Raw genomic sequence first — 27954 nt, forward strand, 5'->3', positions numbered from 1 at the left:
GACTCAACTCATAACACTCCACCCTTTGGTCCCCCAGATATCATGCCCTTCTCACAGGCAAAATACACTCACCCCATCCCAACAGCCACAAAAGTCTTAACCTATTCCAGCATCAAGTCTCCTGATGAGCAGGAAGAAACAGATCAGACAGCACGGGGAAAATACAGACTGCCTTCTCCCTTTAAAACATCCCCATTAGAGTGATAATGGCACCGTGGAGTTTCCCAGAAGGTGACACGTCTGCCCCCTTCACTTCACTTACTGGCTTTTGGTTTCCGAGAATTCTAAACGAGATCCTACGATACCCAGTTAGTGAAAGACAGAAGTGGCAACTTTGATCATATCAAATCTAAAAACAATGATTGGGACTCAAGAGGGATAAATGGGTTCTGAAAAAAATAAATAAAGAAGCTCTAAATGGGCAAGACAGAGAATAATGAGAAACCCTTTGGGGGAAATGGAAAAAGCTTCTTCCTTTTTCTACATTAAACACAATTAGATTCCCTTGCATAAAACTGGAGAAGCCTCAGTGTCCGTGAGTCGGAGGTCACGCAGGTACGATGCTTTCATTTAAAGATGGGAGACTACAATACAAGCCCAGGAGAAAGAAACCATTTCCCAGACACAGAACTGGTTCAGATGCTCTAACTTCCAGTCCCATGCTCCTGTCCCTGGATTTCTCTGGTTTAAATCCAACGGAGATGGTAGCAGAGAGAATACCTTTTAAAATTTAGAGAAGAGAAAATTAATAAACTGCAAGATTTAATTCTATCACCATTTCCCTAACGTGTGTTCCTCAGGTCCCTGTTCCCACAAGCGTCCTGAGAAAGGGGAGCTCTGTGATGAGATAAACCTGAGAAAAGGCTTCAAACTGTATCGCCCTCTTGGGGATGCTTATCAGAGCCTCTAAGAAGTCTGTCACTGAAGAACCGGTTTTATTTTGTTTACCCCTGTATTTCTCAAATGCATGTGTCTGTAGATACCTCTTTCTTTGATAACAGCTACCTCTTCACATCCAAAGAAATGACTACTTGGGAATTACTGCCAAAAGTCCATCCCATGATGACAAACTGCAGTAGCTACTCTAATATAATTACTGAATTGATTTAGCTGGGTTTTTTTTTTAATGTAATTCTCATAAGAAGCTACAGAATTAGATCAGCTTTAGAAGAAGCTGAGGACTTAGAAAGGAAACTAAATGGGTACAGCTTTAAAGACAGAGGGTAGGGACCATACATTTTTAGTCTGTTTCCTCAATGCCTAGTCAGGAAAATATTGAATAAATGTTTTTTTGCGGGTGATGAGAAATTTGGGAGAAGGGGTCGCAGTACTTTGAGTTTATCAGAGAATGCACTGGGAACCACAGATCATGCATTTAACACTAACAAAACTATGTAGGTAGAATTACCAGTCCTATGTCACAAATGATAAAACCAATGCTTAGCTCGGTTAAACACTTGCCTGATGAAATGTCAATGAGGTCAAAGAGGTGGAGTCCAATCCAGCTGAGTCTGGGCTCAAGGGAGCTACTTGGAGGGCACGAATCTTTAAACATCTCTCCTGATAGATAAATATTGGAATTCCACTAGTTCCTGAGGCCATTTCTCAGATAACATGACTTTTCACCATCCCATCTACTACTTTATAAATCTTTACCGGTTGAATTTCCAAACACTGACTACATATTTGAACAGATTTACAGGGTGGAGAGAAGTTTCTTAGAGCCCCTGAATTTAAAGCGTGGTGTTTATTCCATTCACATCGAAGCGGCTAGTGCCTTCCGGGCTTTGATCGATTCACATAGTTCCCATAAATCTGAACTCCGAGAGCAGACACAAGTTGCTTTCCTAGGACCAATATCCACACACACCCCCGCCAACAACCATTTGTTAACACACCCGACTTCATTCTTGGGAACTTCCACTCCTACGTTTCCTGTGGCCTTGGTGGAACTGTCCATCTTGAAGCGCTTGTCTCTCCAGGCAAAATATAAGCACAAGGCTCATGCCAGGCTCACTTGGTAAGGGGGTGGGGGGAACTATCTCCCCTCAAATTTTAATCCTGTACAAAGTAACCCAAAGATCGTTTGTGATTGGAGCTGAGTAATTTCAAAGACCCCTCCACTGAAGAGGCTCTCCATCTGTTCATACCGCCAAGTACTAGGGTCCTTAGAGCCACCCTAGTTTCTCTCTCAGAGGCCTCCAAGTCTCTCTCCAAAAATTTTCTTGTTTTGCTTAAATTAGGTAAAGGTTACTGCTGTCCCCTGCAATAAAAAAAGCTCCAACTGGCATAATCATATGTCTGAATAATAGGACTTTTGCTTCCTCGCCTGAAGAGGAGCTAAAATCACCTTCTGGGCATTTTAAACTAACGCTTGAAAATATCAACTGTTGTTACTAATTATATATGAAATTTTTCAGAAATAGCCACTGTTAGTGCCTTGATTAGATGATATGGGTATTATAAAACAGAAGGACAGACACACAATTTTATGGTAGAAATTTTTGTGTGGGGAGGAGGTGATAAATTAAGTAACAAGGAAATGATAGAGGCAAAGGTAACTTTAGGTTTTCACAAACGAAAAGGACAGCCAATAATAATAACTACATAAGTCCTTACCTAACGAGGCAACGGGTATCAACAGTCTCATTCTTCCTATGGGGAAACTCACCTGGAGAGATCCAGTAATTTATCCACGGTTACAAATCTAGTTATTCAAATAATCATTGGTCTTACTCCAAAGTCAATGTTTTGCCCACTGCGACACATTGCCTCCAAGCAGAATAATTCATTGCAATATGCCCAAAAGGCTCAAATGTCATTTAGTCCACATCTTAGCTGCCTTGTCCACCAACGCAGGAATTTAAGCTGCCTAATATTAGCCGAAATAGGTCCTACCTTCCTCTATTCCCGGATTCCCCCAAGGCTGATAGTAAGTATTTGGGTGTGAAGAGGGCTGTGTCAGGGAAGAGGATACAGATCCAAAGAACTGGAACAATACACAAAGTGGTTTCATCACCCTTGAATAATCAAGAGAGTTTCAGCTTATAGGACTCAATATTAAACATGTACTGCTTTAAAGATTGGTTGTACAACAGCACGAATCTACTTAACAGTACTGAAATGTATGCTCTGTATATACACACACTTTGTAGCAAAGACTGACAGAATTCAGGAAGAAATGGATAATCTGGCAATGAGAGAGACTTCAGTATCAACTTCCAATAACAGATGTAGCAACTAACAAAACATCATCAGGGATACAGATGATTTAAACAATATTATAAGCTACCTAGATCTAACAGACACACAGTACACTTTATTGGCAAATAAATGACCTGATTTATACACCTTGATCGCATTTTCTCGCCTTACTTGCAATGACCAAACCAACAGGTCTGTATTAGAGCCCAGTGCATTTCTCTGCTGTCTTGAATTAGAGCAGTGCCTACAACCCCCTGCTTTTGTTTTCTGAGCCTGTGGTTGTAGTGCAAGCCCTGTGATGGCTCTCCTGCCTTTTGGGCTTTTTCTCTGTCTGCTTCTCATCCTGTGGGTGTTTTCATGTTGATCCCCTGCACAGAGGACAGCTAATGAACACTCGATAAAAATACACAGCTCTTCAGCCCACTGAGAACTTCCTCTTTGGATAACGATGCTCTTTGATCCTTCTATTATATAAAAGTCTTGTATGCATCTTCTGACTGTAATAAAGGTGTGTCAAGATAAGAGTTGGCAGCCGGCTGCCTTTGGAATCTGACCACATAGTTACAGTGGAGAATGTGAGACTATGAAAAAATACATATGAAAACCTCACTAATTCAGACTTCATCAATTCCCAGTTTGTGATCCAATATGGTAGGCAAAATTTACCACTCCAGTTGTTCTCAAAACAAAGGGATTGAGACAACTAATAGTAGATGAGAAAAGGAGACAATTCACTTTCCAAAGCAAGCAACTTACTATTAGGCATTTTCTTATAAGAATCAGTTTACACGTACACACCACAGCTTCAGTGTGAGCGAGTAACAGAGCCTGGGTTTTTAGTCGCAAATTGCAGAGGGTTCCCCTGGTCATGAATGTTGGGACTTACAATCTCGGGACCCGAGGTGAGGACTGTTTGTTCACATCTTTGCTGAGGAAAGGCTGGCGATAAAAGACAACCAGGCACAGAGCAGTCAGGGCTACCTGAGGAATGGGCCATGAGTCACTGCCCCTGGGTCGGGGGTGGGGAGGGGGTGGGAAGAAGGAGGGCAAGAGACAGAGATGGGGAGGCTCCCGGGAGTGGGTGATGCCGGGGCCCTAAGGAGCGGGGCTGAGGGAGGAGCACAGGCAGAGGCTCCCCTTAGCCATGCTCATGTCCCTTGACATGCCGTCCACTGCAGGGCTGCAGAGGGAGCCTGGGAAGTCATGTTAAAGAGCCTGGGCTTCACCCGAGGGCCCTGGGAGGCCCCGCAGGGTCCTCAGCAGGTGAGCAACCCAAGACACAGTGTTCGTGCTTCCCTCGGACCCCTCAGGCAGTAAAGGGGAGCCGGGGAGGAGGTGGACAAGGACAGAGGCAGGCACGCAGAAGCCACTGTAGTGGTCTGGGTGGGAGCGTGAAGTTAAGAAAACAAGAGAAAATGATGCACAGCTGCCGTTTACTCTCTCATTAAACTCTTTCCTCCTGCAAATGTTCAGGCAGGTCAAAGTTCGACTCCCAACGGGCCACTCCTCACGCTCCCTCCTCCCTCCCAAGACAGCAGGAGGGGCAGGCTCTCGGCACTGAGGGAAAGGGTGACCAGAACACACAGAGTCCTTCGAGGCTGGGCTCTGCCATGGGGGCTGGTCTGGTGTCTGGACCATATCAACCTTAAAGGAAGAACATGTCTTCTTTGTCCTTTGTCAGGAGTGGCACACTCGGCTGTTGTGTGTGGCTGACGCGTGGGTTAGTGGCATTTGTTTGTTGACTGACTGATCTGAGAGCAGGCTATCAAAACGAACTCTTGCCAAATTTCACCACATCCTGCTACACGTGCTAAATTTACTAGGTGCCAACTATCCTGTGCCAAATAAAAGCGTGCAAAATCCCTGCTGAGTGTCTAAAACTCAATGAACGACCTGGAAGCTCAGAGATACATTCTATACACGAATAGAAAAGAAAATGACTCCAATCATAGCCCTCTACAAGCTAAAGGGAGACACAGAAATACAGGCAACAGGAAGCTCCCAAATGAGGCAGACTTTTCAAATGTGTGCTTAAAAAGTCAAATTCTAAACCAGATCCCACTGTCCATCAAGCCAGGTGTTCCAAGGGCAAACATCTGTGCCCCAGAGACAGAGTCAGCACGCCGCCTTTCCAGCCGCAGCCGCAATCCCAACCACGGAGTTCCATCTGTTGTTTCTCCGATGGATTGTCCTAGGCTGTCCAGGGCTATTGTGTTATTGCTATTGTTATTATTTTAACCATCATTTAGCCTTTCAGTGGAAACAGAGGCTTGAAGCTTGGTGGGGTTTTTTGGATTTGGGGAATGACACGTAGAAACATACAAGGGTGCTGCTCTTGGCCATTTATAAAGGAAACCGTGAGCATCCAGGCTTGAGTGGAGCCCAGAGCAAGAGAAGGCTCTGCAGAAGGTCCGAGCGGCAGTGCAAGTTGCTCTGTCCCTTGGTTTGTGCAGGACCCGACAGATCTACTGGCAACAGAGTGTCCACAGCAAATAGAGATGCCACCTGGGACGGCTGGGAAGTTGTAGAAGCACCGCGAAGGCTTTTAAGGGTGTTAGAGCAGAACTGCACCCTCCTCTACAGGTCGCGATGCTCCTGTTGAGAAACAGCTTGTGCTTGCTACCAGGCCCTGGTACTGAATGGCTAACTATGGGACGTCACGTGACCACGCAACCAGAAGAAGCTAGCTTTGAGCCTCTCGTCAGCCTTGGAGTATACAGTAGGCATCCACTGTCAAGTGGAAACGCTATGTAAGAAATTAGACCCAGGCAGCTCCAGAAGGTGTAAGCTGTGTGGGCAGGGGACTCAGACTCCCACGTCTCCTTTGTCCGCTGCTCTGTCTCCTCTCTCTCGGTCCACACCCGGTTCCTCACAGGATGTTCCTGATGATCAACCAACAAAAGAGGGAAAACCTCAGGCTGGGTTTGTGGATAATTCTGTAAGATGTCACCAACTCCAACCACAAGTGGACAACTGTAGCGTTACAGCCCCACTCAGGAGTGGCTCTGAAGGACGGCAGTGAGGGCTCATCCTGCTGGCGGGCAGGACCTCAAGCAGTCTGTTCGTCTTCCACACTGTCTGGACTGGGAGATGCCTGGAAGAATGGACCTGACACCAGCTCACAGACAGTAGCCAGCAGCATGGCAGGATGGGGAGGAACAGGACTGGGAGATGAGTGACAGGGAGGTCTGAGGAATAGGTTATGTGGATGAAGGACGTCTCAGAGGAGCAGAGTGTGCTGATATTTGAATATCTGTGTGGAAGCTCTCAACAATCAGGTGGACAAGATGACACCTGGGAAGGCCAGGTAGCTTCCTTCCCAGTGCTTATTCAGTGAGCCCTGGTGCCACATGGACATGGCAGGAGGGTCCAACAACATGGCTACACATGGGTTCAGCCTCTCAGATTTCCTCTCTGCAAGCCCAGTCTGACTATCACTACTGCTGAGGGCCCCTCTTCCCAACAGCAGAGACCAGTGCTGAGCCCCTGCCCCGGATGCGGACCAGTCAACCAGCCAGTGGCAGTGATCCCACTAGACCTTCTGTCACAGAGGGCACAGTGAGTCGCCCCCTGGAAACGTACACATTTTCCATCTCTCCCCGTTCTGCTCCTGCCTGGCCTTTATCCATCACTCACTAAGTACTGAATTCACTGTCATGGTTCTCCCCAGCATGACTGACCAAGAAACTCATTTTACAGCAGACGAGGTTTGGCCATGGACTCAGGTCTGTGGAATTCACCCATCTCACCAACACACTGCATCACCTGGTGAGCTGGTGGAATGACCTACTGATGGCTCTAGATCCACCAGTTTTCTACCGCAGGACCAGATGATCTTCAAAACAGTTCTCTGATCTGATCTTTTTGAATGCTGTGGTTTCTGCAATGACCCCAGGGCTGGTGCAATAAATAGGTTTCTTTCTTTCTTTGAAGCCTCAATAAAGTGAACGTTGCAATAAATGTCTGAGCTGGAATGCAGTGTACATTTCTCAAAAGGAAAATAGTTTCAAATAGAAATGCTTACAATAAAATATCATGCTCAGCTAGGCCTTTCGAACTGCGGTTATGTTCAAAGATATATAAGCAGTAACATTAAAGAGAGATTTGATCCTAGATAATGTCCTATTGGATATATAACAAAGAGGAAAGAAAAGTTGCTCCAGGCAATTAAAAAAAAATAGAAAAGAAAAGAACTCTCTCAGTGCCATGGCAGGAGGGAAACTGGTTAATGATCTGTAGTGTTAGCCTGCCCACGGCGGGTTTCACCAACCAGCTACACTTCAGTAACATATCTTCCCATCCGCAGGAGGATCGGACACACATACTTTAAAGTTGGCAACTTCAAAGATAATTAAAGATGTGCTACAGAAGTCTATAGACAAGATTGCAGAACTCAAAAGCACACGCTCACCCAAACAGCTGCAGCTGCGTCTGAAATACAGTGGCTCAGCATTTGAGAGGGGCCACAGCAGGCAGGGAAGGCAGCCGAGTATGGAGAAGAAATAGCCATGGACACTTCATTCAAACTGGATAGAAATGAAAAACACATTATCTTCATTTTTTTTCCCTCAAAATCCAAAGGTAACACCCTAAAAGCATAATGTAAGTATTCTGTAATGTGGCCAATAGAATTTGCTCTAGTTTCTACCCACTGATTATAAAGTCAACAAACCCTGCTCGAGTGCCCACTTGGACCCAGAGATGTGCCAGAAAAGAGAATCCAGGAATAAAGCACGTGGCCCTGCTCTGAATTTCCACAGGTGCAGGGGGAGACGGCCCCCTAACCACGTGTACCCCCAACGGGCCCCGCTGGGACCCCTTTCCTGAGCCATCTCTTTGCCACCTCTATCTTCTAGAATCTCGATTCTGAAAAAGTTATCGAAGGGGAACAACCCTGCCAGGTGCTCACCAGAAGGGGCCTCTAACAGCTCTGTGCTCCCCTCAGCCTTTTGGAGTTTTTCCTTTAGCGATTTTGTGTGGCTTTTTTTTCAGTACCCTTAAATTCCCTATTATGAAAATGTGAAAGATATGATAAAATCACAAAAGAAAATCAATCATCTGACACCATCAAATAAATACAACCAGGGCTAACCCATTGGCTCATTTAAGTCTCATTTCCCCCACTCTTTGTAGGGGCTGCTGTCATATTTAACCTGTTTTACACAGAAGTACACATCTTTTCTCGCTGAACTCCATCTCAAGCTTTTTTTTTTTTTTTTCATGTTAGCACGATCACTGTCAAGCATCACTCCTAATGATTCATTATATTGTATAAGTGGATACACTTACTGACCTGCTCCCAGTGCAGGGCTGATACCAATTCTGGACTATTTCATAGAAAACCATGATAAACATCTCTGTGCAAAAAGTGTTTTCCACATTAAGGATGCCCCCCCCCCTTAAAAATGACTACGTTTAAGGTTAAGAATATTAAGGCCCCTGAGATACATTTCCAGGCGTCGAGTTGAACAACAACATCTAAATAGCAGAACTACTTCAGGGTATAAAACTGGCCCAGAGGACACACAACTCCCGCTGAACTGCCTTATTGCGCAGGTTCAGTGGGGGTGCTGCTTAACACCACATTTAGGTCTTTGCCTCCACAGTGAACCCCAAACAATTGTATAAAAACAAAAACCTGTTTTGTGCTAACTAGAAGAGAAATGAGTGCCATATCCTCCAAACTCCCCATGTTACAGATTGCTGGCATTTTCTTGAAATTCTTCACTCTTATCGGGTTTATCTGATGTACATATTAGGTGCTGAATGTCTGTCCTCCCAAGCCCCAAAAGCTTGCTTTCTGAGAACATTTCAGAATAACGAGTCTAAAAGCGGAGAAACACAAGAGTCAGCCTTTGTGTCTCTGGCAATTCAGCGAATTTCTCACGTGTCTAACAAGAGGAACAGAATCACTGCAAGCCATCCATTTCCACTGGAGGTGGGTGATCAGCGTTAAGCATAAAGCCCTTGAATTGCTCAGGAGCTCAGAAATGACTGATTCAGTCTGGATTCTGTTAAGGTAAATATGTGTGCTAAAATTGCCGTGTAATAAACACTAGAAGATAGAAATGAAGCGTAAAGTTTTTGCATAAGTGGAGGAGGGAAAAGCAGTGTGGGGTAGGAGAGAGAATCTAAGTTAATACAAAAAGTAACTCGATAGTAACCAAGTGTATAAAAAGCGGGACAATGAACGAGAACAAAGCAAAATGGGAAAGTAAATCCAAAAATATTAATAGTAGGTCTGTAAACGAACATGCCTTCCAGACTAAAACATTCAGGTTAGAAAAATGAAGTAACTTTATGCTCTTTACAACAGTTTCACAAGTGACATAAAAATAGACAGAACTGTTGTTCTTGAAAGGATAAGAAAATGGCAAGTACTAAGCAACAGAAAATTGGTGTAGCTCTACTAAAAGCAGACTTTTTTGGTGATTTATTTTTTAATTTTTAAAAATGTTTAATTGAAGTAGAGTTGATTTACAATGTTTCAGGTGGACAGCAAGGTGATTCAGTTACACATACATATGTATAATCTTTTTCAGATTCTTTTCCATTATAGGTTATTAGAAGATATTAAATATAGTTCCCTATGCTATACAGTAGGATTTTGTTATCTATTTTATATATAGTAGTGTGTACCTGTTAATCCCAAATTATGAATTTATCCCCCCTGCCCTTTCTCCTTTTGTAACCATAAATTCGTTTTCTGTGTCTGTGAGCTTTGTAAATCAGTTCATTTGTATCACTCTTTTAGATTCCACGTAAGTGATAGCACATGATATCTGTCTTTCTCAGATCTAGAAACAAAGGCACTGCTAGAGATTAAAAGAGTTGTTTCATATTGATATATGTTCAATTGGCCAGGGAAAAATTAAACTAGAACATATCTAATAACATCTTGCTGTCAAATATACAAAGCAAAAATTGAAAGCAGCACAAGATTAAACTGAAACATTCACCTCTACATATGTCTCCCTCAATAACTGATCAATCAAGCTGCAAAAAAAGAGTAAAGATGGAAGATATGAATAACAAAACTAACTAGCTTAAGCTAATTAACAAATATGGGTCACTGCAACCAATAACTCTCCTTTCAAGAAAACATGGAACATTTGTGAAAACTACATACCATAAAACAAGTCTGAATAAATTTCAGAGTTGTAATCAGGTAGAACACATTCTCTAATCACTATGAAAATAGAAAAATATTGCTTGAAAGTTCTTTAAGAAAAATAAAATGGAAGCTTCTAAGTAAGTCATAAGTCAAAGGAAAAATCACAATGAAAATGTCAAGTAGCTCACGGTGAAAAAGAATGTGACTATGAATATATGTATGTTCATGTATGACTGAAAAATTGTGCTCTACTCTGGAAACTGACAACACTGTAAACTGACTGTAACTCAATAAAACATAATTTTTTAAAAAATAAATAAATTTTGAAAAAGAAAAAATTGACATAGCATTGTAAACTGACTGTAACTCAATAAACAAAAAAATTGTATAAAAAATGTTAAAAACTTACACGTGAACAGTAACAAAACCCACTACCTATCAACACTTGTGAAATACAAATATTGCTAAAGCAATACTTGGAGAAAAGTTTATTGGACTAGATGCATATATATGAAAAGAAAGGCTGGAATTAATGAGGTAATTCTGTAAATTTAAGAGCTGAGAAAAAGACTAAAGCCAAAAAAAAAAAAGTAGAAGGAAGGAAATAATACGGATGAGGACAGAGATTAAATACAATGAAAAAGAATGACACAAGAGAGAAGAGAAAGCAAAAAGTCGGTTCTTTGGAGAGTCCGAAAAGAATCCACAACAGTTCTGGTGGGATGGATCAGGAGCTAGAGAGGGAAGGTGCTGAGCTGGGCAGCACAAAGCGGTGGCCACCTCTACAGGCTTCCTCATCCCCCTGGGACTTAGGACTTGGGTCGTGCACCCTATGAGAGTCCTCATCTCCCTGAGAAGTGGTCTTGACAACACACAGAGCCCCTCCATGCCTCTTCCCATGCACCCCAACTTGATCTCACTTCTCACAGCTCATCCACCTTTTGGGGGAAGCAAATCCAACTATCTCCCAGATTTGCCACAAGTGGGAAGAGAAGGGGGAAACATCAGCATTCGATCCCCACGCACCATCAGCAGCAGTCTGAGGGGAGGGGAACTCGGGCAGAAGGCAGGGGTGGTGGCAGTGGGAAGAGTAAGCATCATCGGGTACCAGGAGCTGCGGGAGGAAGGATTCAGAACTGGGAGCACAAGGATGGTTGGGGTCGGCAGACACACAAGCACCGGGCTGCAAGATCTGCGGTCCTAGGAAAGGTACCAGACTGACATTCACTGGACCATGGAGCTTAAAGACCAGCCGGCGGATTTCTAATAGACTTTAAACAAGGATTCCATTAAAACAGCATTTAAAAGTTTTTTCTTCTAATTAGCCATAAAAGAAAGAGACTAATGTCGAATATTCTGGTTACACGTCATTCCAGTAAATCAAAGTCCCTAATGACCAATAAATTGCTTTTTGAAGAAAGCAAAACAACACAATCACATTTATAGAACACAAACACAGAAACAGCACCTGTCAGATGTTCAGAGGCTGGAGCTACACAGACAGAGTGAAATGATGCTTGAGACAATGGTTTTCAACAGGAGGTGAGGAAGAGGTTTGAGGCTGGAAGCATCGCTTAGGCAGACCGGGCTATCTTCAGAAAAAAACATAATGTGAAGGGGCTTGGGTTAGTTTCCTTTTCTGCAGTGGTATCTAGGCTTCCAAGCCTAGAAAATGACCCTGCATGCTCTGAGGTAGTCACATTTCATACCAAAAAGGAGAACCATACAGGATGACATATTATCTGAGCCACGAATCAGTGTCAGATTATTGGGGGTCTTTGGCAAATAGCCTTATTAGATCCTGGGGCTATAGGCACCTCTGTCCTCTAGGCACCTGCCCTTCCTCAAAAGTCTTGAGTTCTTTTTCCAAGTGTCTGCTCGGTGAGATTAAACTGTCAGCCCACAGAATGGATGTGCATCCTAGCTGCAGATCATATATCTGTCACATCAGTGGCGTTATGCTGTAAATCACAGCCACAAAAGGACTTTCTATAGAGTGGTTTTCTTTCCCCAGTTGATGACACATAAATGTACACATACACAAAATTTAACCCATAATTACCTAGGGAAGGTAATGGGGGAAAGTAATACATGGCTGAATGCAAAACCAAAAACCAGTTTTCAAACAGCATTTAGGCAGTTTCATAAAGCTCTCTTTACTCTCCTTGCACAAGTACAGAACTGATCCTCAGAGTAAGTTTGGAGTGAGGTTTCTCTCCTTGAAGTATCCAGCCCATCCCCCAACTAAGTCCATCTTTCAGCCTTTCCCCAGTAATCTTCTGGTGGTTTCATGCTGTTCTGGTCTTACTGTCACTAGCAATTGATGACACAAGCTCTTTTGCAATAGGATGTTAATGGTACGTTATTACTTTCGACTTAAGCCAACCAAGGTCTTCTAAATTGGAAAAGAAGAGAATGATGGAAAGGGACAATTATCCAACAGCAGAACTGTGGCTGGGAGGCACAGAGCTGGGTAGAGGGGCTTTTCTGGTTCTCAACTGCTCACCTCCTCTTGTAGGCTGCCCTGAATAAAGGCACTATATAATCGCACACCTTAAACTCCTCCCAGTTCTCCTAAGCCAAGTAAATATTTACACGATATTTATGACTTATGCACTTATACATAACCATTTATATGATGCAAGATTTCAAAAAAACCCTCCGAGCTTTCTAAACAAACTTAAGGATATTAATATATACACAAATGTACATACATATATACTTTTTACTTTAAAGCCTTTGTTCTTTCTTCTCTAGCATTATTGTTTCCTTAATGTGACTGATACTATCAGAGATACTGCTAGGGATGTTAAGTGAGTATTGCCACTGTGGGAGCAATTTGGCATCAGACGGTCAAGTTGTAGGTTTACATAAAACATGACCCTTCAATTCCGCTTCTGGGCATACATCCTCAAGAATTTCTTTGGCATGTGCATAAATACAGTTCTGAGATGTTTATTGCACACATCTATATAATAGCCACACCAAAAGATACAGAAACAATCTAAAGTCCATCATGGAGGCAACAGATTAATAAAATATGGCATTTTCCTATGATGGAATGGTATTTAACAGTTAAAAATACGAACATAATCTGTAAAACAATCTGATAATTCTCTCAAAAACACTCAGTGATAATGCAAGTTTCTTTCACAGAAAGAGAAACAATCCTCATGGAAAACTATACAGTGGTCTACGAAGAGCCAGCAAACATGAAGATACATTCTGCCTCACTAGAAAAGAAAAGCAAACTAAAAAACAAGATTCTGCTCTTTTTGCCTTTGCCTATGAAAGTGGCAATGTTGATAATAATTATATTTATCACTGGCAAGCCAGGGGGATCTGGGACACTCATACATTCTCAATAGCCAAATAAATTTAAACACTGTCTGGGAGGGTTATTTGGCAATGAGTATCAAAAATTTAAAGAAAAATAAACAAATTTTGACTATATATAATTACTTTATTCACCCTAAGAAAATAAAGATGTACGCAGAGACAGAGTTACAATAAAAAGTATTAAGTGCTTACTGTTTTAAAAGAATGATTTTGTTGAATAAATTATGGTACACAGATAAAATGGATTATTAGGATAGAAAAATGACACAGAATCATTGACATTAATGCTGTTCCTATGTTGTTGAGTTAAAAAAAATCTTATTTGTGTTTAAAAATTATATTCCTATGGTCCTTATTATTCAAAGATAGATGGTATCAGAGAAGACTCACTTAAATTTTCACAGTAAATAATGAGAAATAAAAAGGTTTGATTAGCACTATATTTGAAGGGAAATAAACAAGAAAATATATTTTATTTTCTATTTTACCAAATTTTGATAATAGTTATTTTTCATGAGAAGTGATATTTAGGACAGAGACTAAAACTCATGTTGAAGCCTAAAGGGCCAAAAAAAAAAAAAAAAAAAAGCCAAGACAATTCTGAAGAAAAAGACTAAGAAGGGATGATTTATTGTAAAGCTTTAATAATTAAATGAAAATTGTATTAGTTCGGGGATTACAGAAAGATTAATAGAACAGAACAGAGCTAAGAAACAGATCCAAAAATATAATCGAAATTGGTATATGACAGAGATGGCAACAAAATAAATGCGAAAACAGTTAAACAATAATTCAGTGACAGTGAGGTAGATGGTTTCCAGTATGGAAAACAATTAGATCCCTGCCTCACACAGTACAGACGTATAAATTTCAGATGAGTCTGAAGATCTGAAAATTTTATCTAGTAATAATAAAACAAAATAAAACAAATGGTGCACAGAAAACTTGAAAATTAAAATACATTTTTTTCAAAGCTCTCTAAGGGAAATGTGAAGTCAAAGCAATGAAATATACTCCATGTTTACCAGATTTATCAAAAATAAAACATCTGATTAACGGCGGGCACAGCCAGAGCTGGTGGGGTACAAGGAACTCCGGGACAGTGCTCGTGGAAGTATGAAGTGGCACACTGCTTCAGAGGGCAATTTGCAAAATCTAGGAGTCAAAGTAACAGATAGATGGTGATGTAAGCATACCTTACCACCCAGTTACTCCGCTCCTGGGGATATATCCCCTAGACACGTTCTTGTACATTTCTACAAGATCCTATCAAGGATATTTCTTGCAGTATTTTTTTTTTTTATAACGGCAAAAGGTAAGAGCATCTTTTTTGCCCTTCAGTGGGGAATACTGAAACCCTGGTACAGCAAACAAAGACTACCTCAAAATGAATCAACTAGATCTACGATCATCAAGATGTATGATCAACATGGGTCAAAAAATCATTTGGGTGCAAAAAGCAAGTCACCCAAATCAATGATAGGCCTCCGTTCACATAAAATTTTAAACACAAAATGAAACTGCACAGTCTGTTGGGCACACACCCAGTCCCCATGTTACAGGTTGCACGGACTCAACCCCAAATTCTCATCCTTCACTGCCTGGATTTCCCTCTTGCTCAGCAGAGAATTTTCTTCTATTATTGCAATCCCACACTTGTAGCTACTAATGTAACATGCTATGCTATGCTAGGTGCTGGGGAGGACAAAAGAATTATGCAAGACTCCTCTCATCCTGCAGAGGGTACAACTCAGCCAGGGAAGTTGTCTGCAAGACTGGCTCTCAATTCTCACTCTGGCTCACACAGTGTTTAAAAAGAGTGCTTAACTGTCAAGGCCCAGTTCCTTCATCTATAAAATAGGAAAGCCACCCTCCTCTTATCCTGAACATTAAATGAATATATATATAGTGTCCAACACATGCAAATACTGAGCATTCTCAACAATCCTGGGCACGGTAGCCATCCTGTGAATACAATCTTTTAAACAGCATCTAAATCACATGGATGGTGAAAAGGTGATGGATGGGAGAAGGGTGCTAGATGGGTCCAGTTAGCTCTCTCCATGGCTGGATACAACACTCCCACCCTCTGTGGTTTCCCCTGATGACTTGGCCCCCTCCCTGTGGAGCACAGGGTATCTCTTCCAGCAGCAGTTTGGCTGTGCCCAAGCCCATTTACTCATCTGAGTTCACCATGGACAGTGCTTGGTGAAGAGAGATATCTGACTCAGGAAAGAGAATTCCTTCTCTCTCACACCTTTGGAGGGATTCTGGGGTGAAATGAGACCAAAAGGATCACAACACATCTGAGCTGGCTTCTCTGCTAACCCTCTTTAAAATTCCAAGGACATACCACAGCTCTGCATTACTAAAGAGAAGACAACAGTGGCTCAGCTCCACCACCTCCAACACACTCCTGCCTCCAACCCACAAGCCATCTTCCTCAAAAGCTGGGGTGGGTGCTATCTATGGACTTAGTAGCAGGCACCAGAGGGGAGGCCTGCCTGCCTGCCTGCCTGCCAGCCACTGGAAAAACCACAGTGTTTGGAAATCACTCTTGGAGATGCTACGCTGCTGAATTTTATTCCTGGGATTCCTTCCGGAGGGCATGGGAAAGGATGGTGGATATTTCAGTTATCTGGCCAATGTGGTGCCACCTTGTGGCAAGAGCACAGAGAGTTCATAAATCACTCAGCCTTGAAATTCTGTTTCTCCACCAGTTTTTAACTTTCAGGAATTCAAAATACTTCTATTTTTATACATCAAGTGAGAATTCACTCACATCTTTTCTTCATTCATATTTTATTATCACACTATTTCAGACTTACAGTATTCATATGCACTCTATGAATAAACCAGCCTCCAAAGTCAGCACTGGGGTTGGGCTTGTTACATCATCCAAGAACGGGCGATCAGATTGTGGAGGGACAATCAGATCAGACTTTATCTGGGTCTTAAGACCAAATTCTTCCTTCTAGCTTTCAGGACTCACATAGGTATAACTACCTTTGGTTTGCATATATAAAAAGGGAGGTGAAAAACATTAGGCAGTTTCATTTTAGCTTTGAAGCTAAAATGATAAATAATCACAGTAATCAAAATAAAACTTGCCTGACAAAACTAAGCAGGATGCTGGCTACCCTGGAGGGATACTGCCTGTTGGGGTAACCAGGAGGCTGGGAATATTCTAGGTCTTACTCTGGGCACTTGTTACACGGGTGTGTGCAGTCTGTGAAAATCCACTGAGTGTACACTTCAGGTCTGAGCGATTTTCTGTGATGTTATACCTCAAAGATCTGACCAGTTAGTCAACCCTCCTTAACTTGCCTCTGAGACAAAAGGATGTGAAAACACAATAATAACCAGGAAGGCAAAAAAGAGGGGCATGCGTCGTTCTCTACAAGTTATTTCAGTCTGTGTTTCAATTGCTCTAAAGGCCATGGCTGTGGATGAGCTCTCCTTCTGGATGAGGGAGGAAGGAGACAGGACACAAGCTATACCACTTACATTGCTGAATGTGGCTAACAGTTCACTTTCTCAGAAGTGAACAGATCCTGGAGCAGATAATTCCCCCTCCTCCTCCACACGGGAAACCTAGATCACAAAGAGAATCCTGCCACGAAGGAGGTATCTACACACCATCTCCACAAAGACAACCATCACACACAGACACACTGCCCCCACCCCCCAACCAGACACAACCACCAGCTCCACAGAGACTGCCCCCAGCCCCACAGAGACAGCCGCAGATGTGTTGGGGTGGGGGTAACTAAGAGAGATAGGGCTGTCCATGGCCAGGCCAGAAACATCAACGGGAAGATGGAGAGGAGTAACTTCAAAGCCTTACCAAACTAAATTTGTCTGGAAAGAAGGATTTTTAGATCTGTGAATAGGTCCCAGAGGCTGCTGTGAAAATTTATTTAAATCACCCCCATTTCCACCCACAGCTAGATCCTCTTAGATTGTCTTTCTTTGACTTTCACATCTGTCATGTCCTCTGAACCCTCAACTGCCTCAGTGAGATTAAAAGCAGGGATTATTCCATTTTATAGATTAAAGAGTTGAGGTTCAAAGATGTTTGTCAGACATCATAAAACTAAGTGGTCATCTCATCTCTGAGTTGGGGCGAGGGAGGCTAAGTTGGAAGAACAGGGTGATAACGTCAAAAGAGGAGGGGTGATCCTCTCCCAGCCCAGAGCTCTGAGAATCCGCCCAGAGCCCCACAGGAGCTGCCTCAAAGGATCTGGAGTAAACGAGGCACTTCTGGCGACATTTACACATTTTGGGACTGGACTCCACCTTCCCCTGGAAAAGTGTGAAACAAATCCAGATCTAGTGGTAAGGATCGGAGCTGGCAGAAATGAAGCCAGACTCAGGGCATTTTCTAAGAGCAGATGGGTACTAACCCAAGAGCGCACCGCTTCTCTTAGGAAGCCCCGGGGCCCAAACTGGTGTGTGTAGTTCTAGTCTCTCACATACTTATCCTCGGGGATAGGGCTTACTTGGGAAACAAAACGGGATGGATCTAAGGGCAGGGACCTAGCGAGTTCCCCTACTCTGCGGAGGCAGTAAATTAAGTGACAGGGGATGGAGGGGCTGCAGCAGATGCCGTAGGGCCAGGGGTTCCAACGCGGAACCGCTCCGTCCCGCGCTCCCGGAAGGTCCCCCGCGGCTACCTCCAAACCTCTGTATGGTCCCTTAGAGTCAGCTCCTGACCCCTCCAAATGCGGCGGAGTTGGAAGGGAGGGAGCTGGCGCAAGGAGACCGGGATGAAGCTGAAGCGAGCACTATCCCACCCCGAACGGCCGCCCTTCCCCAGGCTATCCGAGAACCGGGCCAGAAGCTCTCAACTCCGATTCTTATTATGTGCACCTGCCGTGACCTTGAGCGAGTCCCCGATTAGCCCCATTTTACAGAAATCAAGAGTAGGTGAGAGTCAAGTCCGCCGCGCTGGGCTTCTTCGGGGCTTACCCGAGGGTTTGAGGCGCCCAGCCGGCGCGCCCGGAGCGTAGTAGGTGCGTGGTGAACCGCAGCCCAAGAGCTACGTGGCCAAAGGGGGTCGGAAACCGCGAAGGAAACGCAGAGCCGAGCTCAGACCCCGGCAGTGGGAGAAAGGGGCGGTTTCGATTCTGCGGCGACCCCCTAGCAAGTTCGATACCCACCCCCACGCCCCTCCGCAGAGGCTGACTGGCCGCGCCGGGGGGGGGGCCTGGTTTAGGACGCGCACAGGGTTAGCGGGGACGCTAGACACCTCCACACGCCCACCCCCGAAGTTGCGGCAACGTAAGAGGGAGAGTGGCGCAAAGCCGCTGAAGGGGAGGAGGCGGTACTCACACGGAGTGGCCCGGCTGGAGCAGGTCCGTGACACGGGTCATCGATGGCGGCCGGGCTCAGGCCAGCGCGCCTCAGGACGCCTGGGGTACCTGCCGCAGCGCGCCCCGTGGATCAGGAGGCTGCGGGCAGCAAGGCAGGGGCGCGGGGCGGTCGGCGCGCCAGATATGAGCTGCAGCGCCGCGGGGACTCGGCCGCCAGAACCGCAGCCGCAGCGGGAGCACGGAGCGGGCGCAGGAGGCGGGAGCGTGGCGGCGGCAACGTCTGCGAGGGAGGTGCCCACGCCGCAGGCAGCCAGGGCCAGCCTGGCCACAGCCCCTGCCGACACCTGCTGGCCCGGCCGACGGCCAATCAGAGACGCCCCCGGCCCGAGGCGCGTGCGGAGGCGGAGCGGGGGCGCGAGCGGAGCGCCCAGCGGGAGGGGAGCGCGTGCTCGCGCCTGCGCCGGGGCCGGGGGTGCCTGCCCGGCGGGCTTCTCCGGCGCTCCCCGTGCGCGCGGGCGGCGTGCGCAGGGAGGGGCGGGGCGCAGCGGGAGGCGGGGCTGGGGCCGCGCGCGCCAGGGACTTGGCCTCGCGCCTCAGGCTGGACTCTTCCTCGGCGACCTGTGAGGTGTTGGAGCCGTGACCCGCGAGTCCCCAGGCGAGACCTCAGGTCATTCCTAGCCTTGAAGTAAGGCTTTTCCTGCCTCTGCCCTTGAGCCCGGGGTGCCCGGACCCTCCCTGACAGCCGGGTGACCGGTCACCCGAATCCGGGGCCGGCCTGGCTCCCGGAGTGTGGGCGCCCTCCCCCAACCCGGACTCACCAGAGCCGGCTTAGCGCGTTTCCAAAGCAGCTCTTCCTCACTTCACAGTGCCTAGGTATTTCAAGTCACCGTTTCATTCTCTCCTGAATTTACTGCGCTAGCGACGCTCCTTCGTTCAACACGGACTGACTGGTTTCGAGCTTGGCTCGGAGAGCTTGCTGTCCCAGGCTATTGCGCGCCCAAGTGTCCCAAAGCCCGCATTTCTGCCGCACCGCCGGGTTAGTGAGCCCACGCTGTCAGAAGAACGCCCAGAGATTGCTGCGGGTGAAGAACGAGTTTGGGCTCTTGCGTAGAGTTCCAGGGCCCGGAACGGGTCCCCTCCAGGCCAGGGCTTCATTGCGTATTTGCATCCATCAGGGCACAGGGCCCGGAATCCTCTTAACACGGACTGCCTTAGCCCCCAACAACTCGGCTGTGAAAACGCATTGTCAGTTTTCGCTGCAGGACAGAAGTCGCGCCATCAGAATAAAGCTACATGGGTGATTCCTAAAACCCTGGAAATCCTCTCTCAGGACCCTGGATTGAGGCTGTCCTCGCCGTGTAAATTTGCGCAGTAGAAATGGACGGCTCATTTGCTGATCTGTCCGCAGCAGCCAAAAGAGAACCAAAAAATCCTTTAAGAAGGGAACTTGGAAGGTAAAGGAGTTGATTTTTCTAAAGATCTGGTTCCCTCTCTGAAGGGGATTTTATTATCCACAAACTGGTCAAAGTGGAAGACAGTTTGTGTTTTGTTTCTATTTCGTTTACATTCAATTTTAATTTATTTATCTCTGCTCCATTAGCATTGACAGTGGTACGAAATTTTTAAAGTGCAGATGAATACACAGTCAACAAGACTCCCTGCCACCCTTGTCTCCCAGCCTCTCAGTTTCTCCTCCTGGGGGCAACCATTGCTATCACTTTGGTGTGTACACTCCTAGAGAGAATCTATATATACACAACCAAACGTATTTGTCTAAGTTATTGTTACCTTTTGTTGTATATAACATGGTAGGTCTAAATTCAGGCACAGGTGGATTCAGGGGTTCTCAAGTGATGTCAAAAGTAGAACTTTCTCTTCCTCCCTCCCTCTTTCCTCTTCTCTCCTTCCCCGTCTCCTCTCTGTTTCTTCTCTGTGGGCTTCATTGTTAAGCTGACTTACTCCATGTGGTGGTCCCTGGCAGCTTCAAGCTTGTCTTCTCAACCCTAAGGATACAAGAATGAGGCGAGTCTTTTCTTTCCCAGAGTGCACATTAAACCCAAGAAGCCTCATTTGCCCTGATTCAGTCATACCCTACCCCTTGAGCTGTCTAGAACTTGGGGATTCTGATTGTTTGCAACGGCAGTGAGGTGAACACAGTGGTGAGAGTAAATCTGCCCAAATGTTTGCAGGTAGTTCATGACTGGTCCACAGTAAGCCACATGTAAACACGCATGTTCATTTATGTCCAGACATTGTGAAGACCTCCACTTCTGCAGGCCAGCAGGGTCAAAGTTGGAATGAAGAATGTGAAACAATTGTAGTCCACATGTAGCCTGCCAGTGGCTGCATCAGGACAAGAATGGGGGCTGGGTTCAAAGGTTATTTGACATCATGCATGTGTTTGCAAAACTGTTTGCAAAACTAACCTAAAATATAAACTCACCTCTTTACAAGCTCTTTCAGAAACAAGATCCTAATATCTTCCCTAAGTTATAAACATTTTAAAGGAAAGACAAATACAGAATTGTTCAGTGATTTGGACAAGGTCACAAATAAAACAGGAAGAAAGTACAGATGGAAATCCAGAGATGTGATGACTGAGAAAGAGCCCGAGTTCCCTATTTGTTGTCCTTTAGGTCAGAAACAAGCGCAGGTTCAGTACTTCACTAGAGCTATTACTGATTTTTTTTACGTTCCCCATGAAAGGTTTGGCATTTGAAGATGATTTGAGTAACAAGAAGGTGACTTAAAATGCTACCTCCTTGATTACTCCATCCTGAGCTGCCATCCAGCAAAATTTTATTGAAGTCCAGCAATATCCATCCCTTCTTTTGCCCCCTCATGAATCACAGGCAGTGCTTGCTTCTCCATTTTCTGCATAATCTTGATCACTGTAAGAGTTTTAATAGATTCTCCCTTTATCATGAAGAGCTCATTGACTTTTGTGTACCAAGGAAATGTTTTTGTGCCTTCTTTTAAAATGTGAATCAGACAGCCCATTTCTTAGCCAGAAGATTGATGAGTTTATACTGGAAAAGGACGTGTCTCAGAAGGATTCTGGGTAAAATTAAATGGGCATTAATCACAAGCTTACCATTTCTTGTCTGTGTGACCTTGACCAGCTTACTTAACTGTGCTGAAACCCAGATTCCCTAAATGTAAAATATAGTGTAATCCTCTCCACTGCCCTACAAGATTATTATTAATTGATACCATGTATATGAAATTGCTTTGCACATAATAAAATTTAATATATGTTATCTAAAAATTATATTTTTTAACCTGGAAAAAATGAGTCTATAGAGGACGTTTCTATGCCATTTTGTGGCATTCTCTGGCATAGAAGTGGTGAGACCTTCACCCACTACTTCCCTATCAGCCAAAACGTATCTGATTTTCCAAAAAATGTCTCTCTCCCTCTCCTATGCCACTTAGCACTTGTTATATAATGTGCGTTATTTGGGTGTATCTCCAGTCTCCTCAACTAGACTGGAAATGCCTCAAAGTTGGGACCATGTCACGTCTCTGTTTCCTATGGGTACCTGGAACATTACCTTGATAAATTGTAGACATACAATAATTAAGTGTTGAATGAAAAGTAAGTGGATGAAAGGAAAAATTGGACGTCATCAAAAAAATTTTTTTAAATGTGTTCTGTGAAAGACCCTGTTAAGAAGATGAAAAGACAAATGATGGTATCGGGGGAAATATTTTCAAATAACATCTGAAAAGGACTTGTATCTAGCATATATAAAGAACTCTCAGCATTCAGCAGTATAAACCCCCAAACAATCTAATCAGAAAATGGGCAAAATACGTGTAGAAGTATTTCACCAAAGAGGACAGACAGCTGGCAAATAGGCACGTGAAAAGATGATCAATATGATTAACCATTAGGGAAGAAAATTAGAACTATAATGAGGTATCAGTCCATACCTGTCAGAAAGGGTAAGATAAAAAATAATGACAACACCAGATGCTGGGGAGGAGGCAGAGAAACTGTCACTTATGCATTGCTGGTGGGAATATAAAATGGTGCAGCCACTCTGGAAAATAGTTTGACTATTTCTTTTAAAACTAAATCAGACCCCCCCAGCGCCCCCACTGCCCATACAACCCATCCTTTTCACCTTGGGCATTTATTCTAGAGAAATGAAAACTTCCATTCACACAAAAGCTTGTACAAACCCAGCCACATCAGACCAGCCCTCAAAGCCCCACCATGAGACCAGAGGACCATGACACACGTCCAGTTTGCCTGCTGTGTGAGGAAACAAGATGGACCCCAATGGATTAAGTAAACACGCGTGTCTTTGGGCAACTCAAGTGGGAAGGGAGGCTTCAAAATGGAAATTCTGGATTTTCTGCCCTTCAGCAGTGATGAATTAGAAAAATAAAAGACACATGACCAGATATGTATCTTCAGTTAGGAAACAGATCATACTGGACTAAGTAGAAATAGAAATGTGGTGAAAAGAATTTGTTTCTGGAAAGTACAGAATTTTCCTATTTTTTAGAACAATTTCTGTTTTTGTTTTTTTTTTTTAGAACAACTAATATTTTATTATGCAGCTCTTCATTTCCTACTAAATAACAGCTTTTAAAAAGCTTTGCTGCTTTCTTCAGCAAAGTTGATTCCACCCCGGAAGGACAATGTGGAAATAATAAAAAATTTGTCATTCACTGACTAGGGCATCTAATAAGGGACCTTGAAGTTGCTGAGAGCTACTGACAATAGCAACATTATTTTACAGGCATGTAGATGATTACTGACTTACAGAGCCTTTGTTTGTGACTGTCTCCTGTTACGACTTTTCCTAACTATAAATCAGGTCCTTGCAATAAAGCCCAGACTTGGTGAATAACCTTTATAGCCAAATCAGATACACTACTTCTCCGAATCTCGAACCAGTTCAGATCCACAGCAGCTGACTGAGCCTGCAGCTGTGCTAATGACTAAAAAAGTTAGCAATAAGGCCCAAAAACTTGTCCAGGGCCGTATGTGTGAGTGTGTTCCTCCTTCATAACAATCCTCAAACCCTGAGGAATGGTTTAATCGTCTTGATCTTATTCACTGAGGCTTAGCAATAAGGTTGTTATTGAAATGGCAAAGAAAAGAAGACAGATGGACCTGCCCTCTTTCCTCTGCCTGATCCTCCCTGCTCTGCGTTTTCTTTATTCCATAGCGCTTGTCACCCTTTAACACACTATTCACTTTCTTACTCTGTTTCCTATTTATTGTCTGTATGCCTGCACTGGAATATAAGCTGTGTGAGGGCAGAGCTCTTTGTTTTGTTCACTGGTATCTCGAAGTGCCTCGGACAGAGCCTAACACAAAGGAAGTGCTGGATAAATATGCACTGAATAAATGAGGATGCAAGAGAAAATTTACACCACCATTTACAATTCAAAGATGCTGAGAGGCTTCCATGCCTGCTGAATATTCAGACTGATCTTTCCAATCAGGTGACCTGAATTTTCATGTATTTTCAAGTTCCTTCGAGACTGGAAGAATCTCTGTGCTGGTTGCAATGATATTACCAGTTCATTGAGGATATTTCAGCTGTCAGCAATCTCCCCTCTACCAGCACCACCACTACCTTTAAGGCAGAGCCAAGAGGCTTCTGGCTCCAGGAGACAGAATAGTGGATCCTATTTGGAACATAAATATCTAAGGGTCGGGGAAAGGGGTGTAAAGTAGGAGTAGCTTCTACTCTATAGGAAGAAAGAAAAAAGCACATTCTCTTCCAAGAGAGCAAGAGAATAATTTGGAAGGAATGTGAGTACCGTGGAAAGATACTGTTTGGTTCTCCCATGAATCTAGGATTAAATCTTTCCTTGGTGGGAAATGTGGGAGGGTGACTAGAAGATGGAAACCATATAGCATTTGAGGTGGACCCTGAATAGTAGAGTTGAGCTCCTGAGAGACTGAATACACAGATGGACAATGGCCAGACCACATATGGCAATAGGACTCTGACCCATGGCCTCTCCAGCAACCAGCCCAGGGAGACAAACCTCAACTTCTGCAGCAATCAGCCCTCAATGGACTTGGTCAGTGGTTACCAGCTTCCCCTTTTTTTTTTTTTTCTGTCCCTGCTTCCAATTAAGACTAGGAAGTGAGGGGAAGAGGGTATATCTCAGAGGTAGAACGCCTGCCTAGCATGTACAAGGTCCTGGGTTCAATCCCCTGGGTTCAATCAGTACCTCGATTAAAAAAAAAAAAAAAAAAAAACGAATTACCTCCCCCCAACCCCACACACAAATAGACTAGGGAGAGAAAGCCAGAAATGCTCCCAAACCCATCACAGGCCACCCTGCTTCTAGCTAAGTCACCTCCAGCTTCCCCATGCTGATAGCCTCCAATCAGAGCACAAGTGAAGCCTTCTTTTTCTCATTATGAAGCTTTCCTGCTCCCCTGCTTGCCTTTGAGTCTCTGCCAAACACAAGCTCAAAAGCAGAAGCCTCTTTTTGTTCTCATTTGGTGATCTTCATTTATTTCCACAGTTTTCCTAAAGGTCCCACCAAGACGCTCTGCTCTGCTTACCACTGCAGACCCCAGTCTTCATCCAGGCACACGGAGCTGCTTGCGGCTTGTTAAGTTCTCACCAACATGGCAAGTCAGCCCTGGGTGTGAACTCTGCTCTCTCTGTGTTGAATTCCTCAGCTGTTTGTTCTCAGTTTGGTGCTTGGGTTTTGTTACTTGTCCCATTTGTTTGGCATCCTTGGTGGAATCAACCCATTTTGCTCTCTTTTGTGTTTCTGTCTTGGGTTGTGTTTGAAGGAACCTCAAATTTAGGATTCTCAGAAATCATCTAGTTGCAGCCAATCTTTGGAAGTAAGCAGCTGACCCAAGACCTTTGGAATATGCAGCTGACTTAGGGTGGTAGACAGCTTCTGCCCAAGACATGGGGTTAAGACCCCTGACTAATTCCTATTTTGTTATTCATCTACTTGCTTATAACCATTTTCCTTCTCATTTTCTACAGAACCTTGGTTTTTGTTCATCCATTCTGACACTTTTTCTCTTTTATTTCCTTTTTATTATAATCGTTAGGTCAGAGCACAGTTTCTAACACCCAGACAGAAGCCACTAACCCGAATTTTGCTGGTTGTTATGTATTTCATCCATCACCAGATCATCACGATAAAAACCTCTGGACAATTGCAGTCTTGTCAAGCAAGGTCATAGGGAGTTATAGCCAATGGCATTTACATCTACATAAATAAATGAACTTAAATAAATCAGCATGTGAATTTGATCGTGTCAATTCTCTCTCTGGAAAAGAATCAGTTATTACAATTGGTTCTACATCATTTGTATTCAGTAACATTTGTAGGCCAATTACTTGCCACCTGGAAGAGACTGAGGACTGATAGATATGTAACTTGGCTAATGTAAGGCCTTTCTTCTGATTTCCCTCTGGCAACAACTCCTTTTCTCCTGGGTCTCCATGTGCCCCTTACTGGATACTTCTCTTTTTGCAGCCAGCATGCCTGGTTTTGTTGTTATTGTTGTCTTCTGGTTTTGTTTTCCTCATGCAGTTTAGGAGTCGTATTCCAAGGCTTGTCTGTACACAGAGACCCTAATTCTATATTATTACCAACTTAGAAAAATCCAACTCAAATGTAAGTTCCCAGACGAGCCTACCCTTGATTATTCAGGCACTCCAGCTGGGGAAATTACTGACTAATTGTTTATGTGAACAATCAGAGCAGTGTTCCCCTGATGGTGTGAATCGCTCAAGTAAAGTACTATAACAAGCTTATTAACTTTGGCAGAAGTTATTAGCACTCCCATCTCCATCCTAGGTGAAACACAACGATCTTAACTCATTGGCACAAGTCGTGATGAACAACGGTATTGCTCTAGATTTCTTGTAGGCTAGTCCACAGAGGTGTCTGTGCCATTGCTATCGCTTCTTGCTGTACTTGGATTAATGAAACAGGCAAAGTAGAACAAGCAAGACAGTGCCTTCAGGAAAAAAAATACTTGGCTTTTTCAGGTTGTTCCTTACGGCCCATGGGATTCGTTCACTTGGCCTAAGTCGGGCCACTGGGTTCCTGGTTCTAAAGCGTCTTATCTCCTAGGGACTATTAACTATTCTTGTTTTTGTCAGTTGTCATGATACTGGCCCCTTGCATTTTATCCAGCGTCTTCAGTCCTCCTGCACAGCCACTCTCTTGCCTGCTGATCACCGTGATGCTACAACAACAAAAAGCTCATGATGATCTTGCAGTACAGTTGACCATGGAGACAACTGAACAATCCCCCTAAACAGTGATGTTCTGTATCTGGAGTCTTCCCTGAATTGGTCAACATCGTGAAAGTGAAACGGTGGCCAAAGAGGGGGACTGAGAGACTGATACACAAATAGACAGTGGCCAGCCCATAAGTGACGATAGACTGTTGACTCACCACCTCGACAGTGACCAGTTCAGGGAGTGAAAACACAGCCTCTGTAGCAATTAGCCTACAACAATTAGCACTTTGTTAATAATTGCCAACCTTTATATTTTTAGCCCAGCTTCCAACGCAGGACCAACCAGAGAAAGCCAGACACGTTTTCCAAACCGATTGCATAAGATGCCCCACTTCTAATTAACCTGCAGCTAGATTTCCTATGCCAACAGCCTCCAATCAGAGCATCTCTAAAGCCTTCCTTTTTTCCTTTATTAGGAAACATTCCTACACTCCTGCCTGCCTGTGACTTTACCAAACACAAGTGATGGTGGCTTTCTTATTTGCGTGGTCTTCCTTTATTTCCACAGCCCATCTGGAATTATAGAAGGAGACAGCCTCACATGGATCCCATCTGGTGACACAGCACAGCTGCTGCCAAAGAGGAATGGAACTGTGGCAGATTTAAGGTGAGAAAGCACAGGAGATGGTACCCCGATACTCCCTGGGCTCCTACACAGCAAAGGAGGAATTCGTCAATCTCTGGATACTCCCTGAGAAAGAATGTGGAAGGTACTAGG

At 44.2% G+C, this 27954-nt stretch overlaps 1 protein-coding gene and 1 long non-coding RNA gene across 2 annotated transcripts in view; one reads left to right on the forward strand and one right to left on the reverse strand.

Annotated features, from left to right (window-relative positions):
* The window catches only part of MYRIP (myosin VIIA and Rab interacting protein), a 153702-nt gene extending 134227 nt beyond the window's left edge, over positions 1–19475 (reverse strand). Inside the window, exon 1 of the mRNA XM_074345166.1 lies at positions 18992–19475. The gene's annotated coding sequence lies outside the window, so the exon portion shown is untranslated. The remainder of the gene's footprint in view (positions 1–18991) is intronic.
* Positions 19476–19546: 71 nt separating this feature from the next.
* Positions 19547–27954, forward strand: part of LOC141573713 (uncharacterized) — a 76635-nt gene continuing 68227 nt past the window's right edge. The window contains exons 1-2 of the long non-coding RNA XR_012499729.1: positions 19547–20426; positions 27745–27843. This is a non-coding gene — a long non-coding RNA (uncharacterized LOC141573713). The remainder of the gene's footprint in view (positions 20427–27744; positions 27844–27954) is intronic.

The sequence above is a fragment of the Camelus bactrianus genome, chromosome 17, assembly GCF_048773025.1.
Source record: "Camelus bactrianus isolate YW-2024 breed Bactrian camel chromosome 17, ASM4877302v1, whole genome shotgun sequence".
Lineage (NCBI taxonomy): Eukaryota > Metazoa > Chordata > Mammalia > Artiodactyla > Camelidae > Camelus > Camelus bactrianus.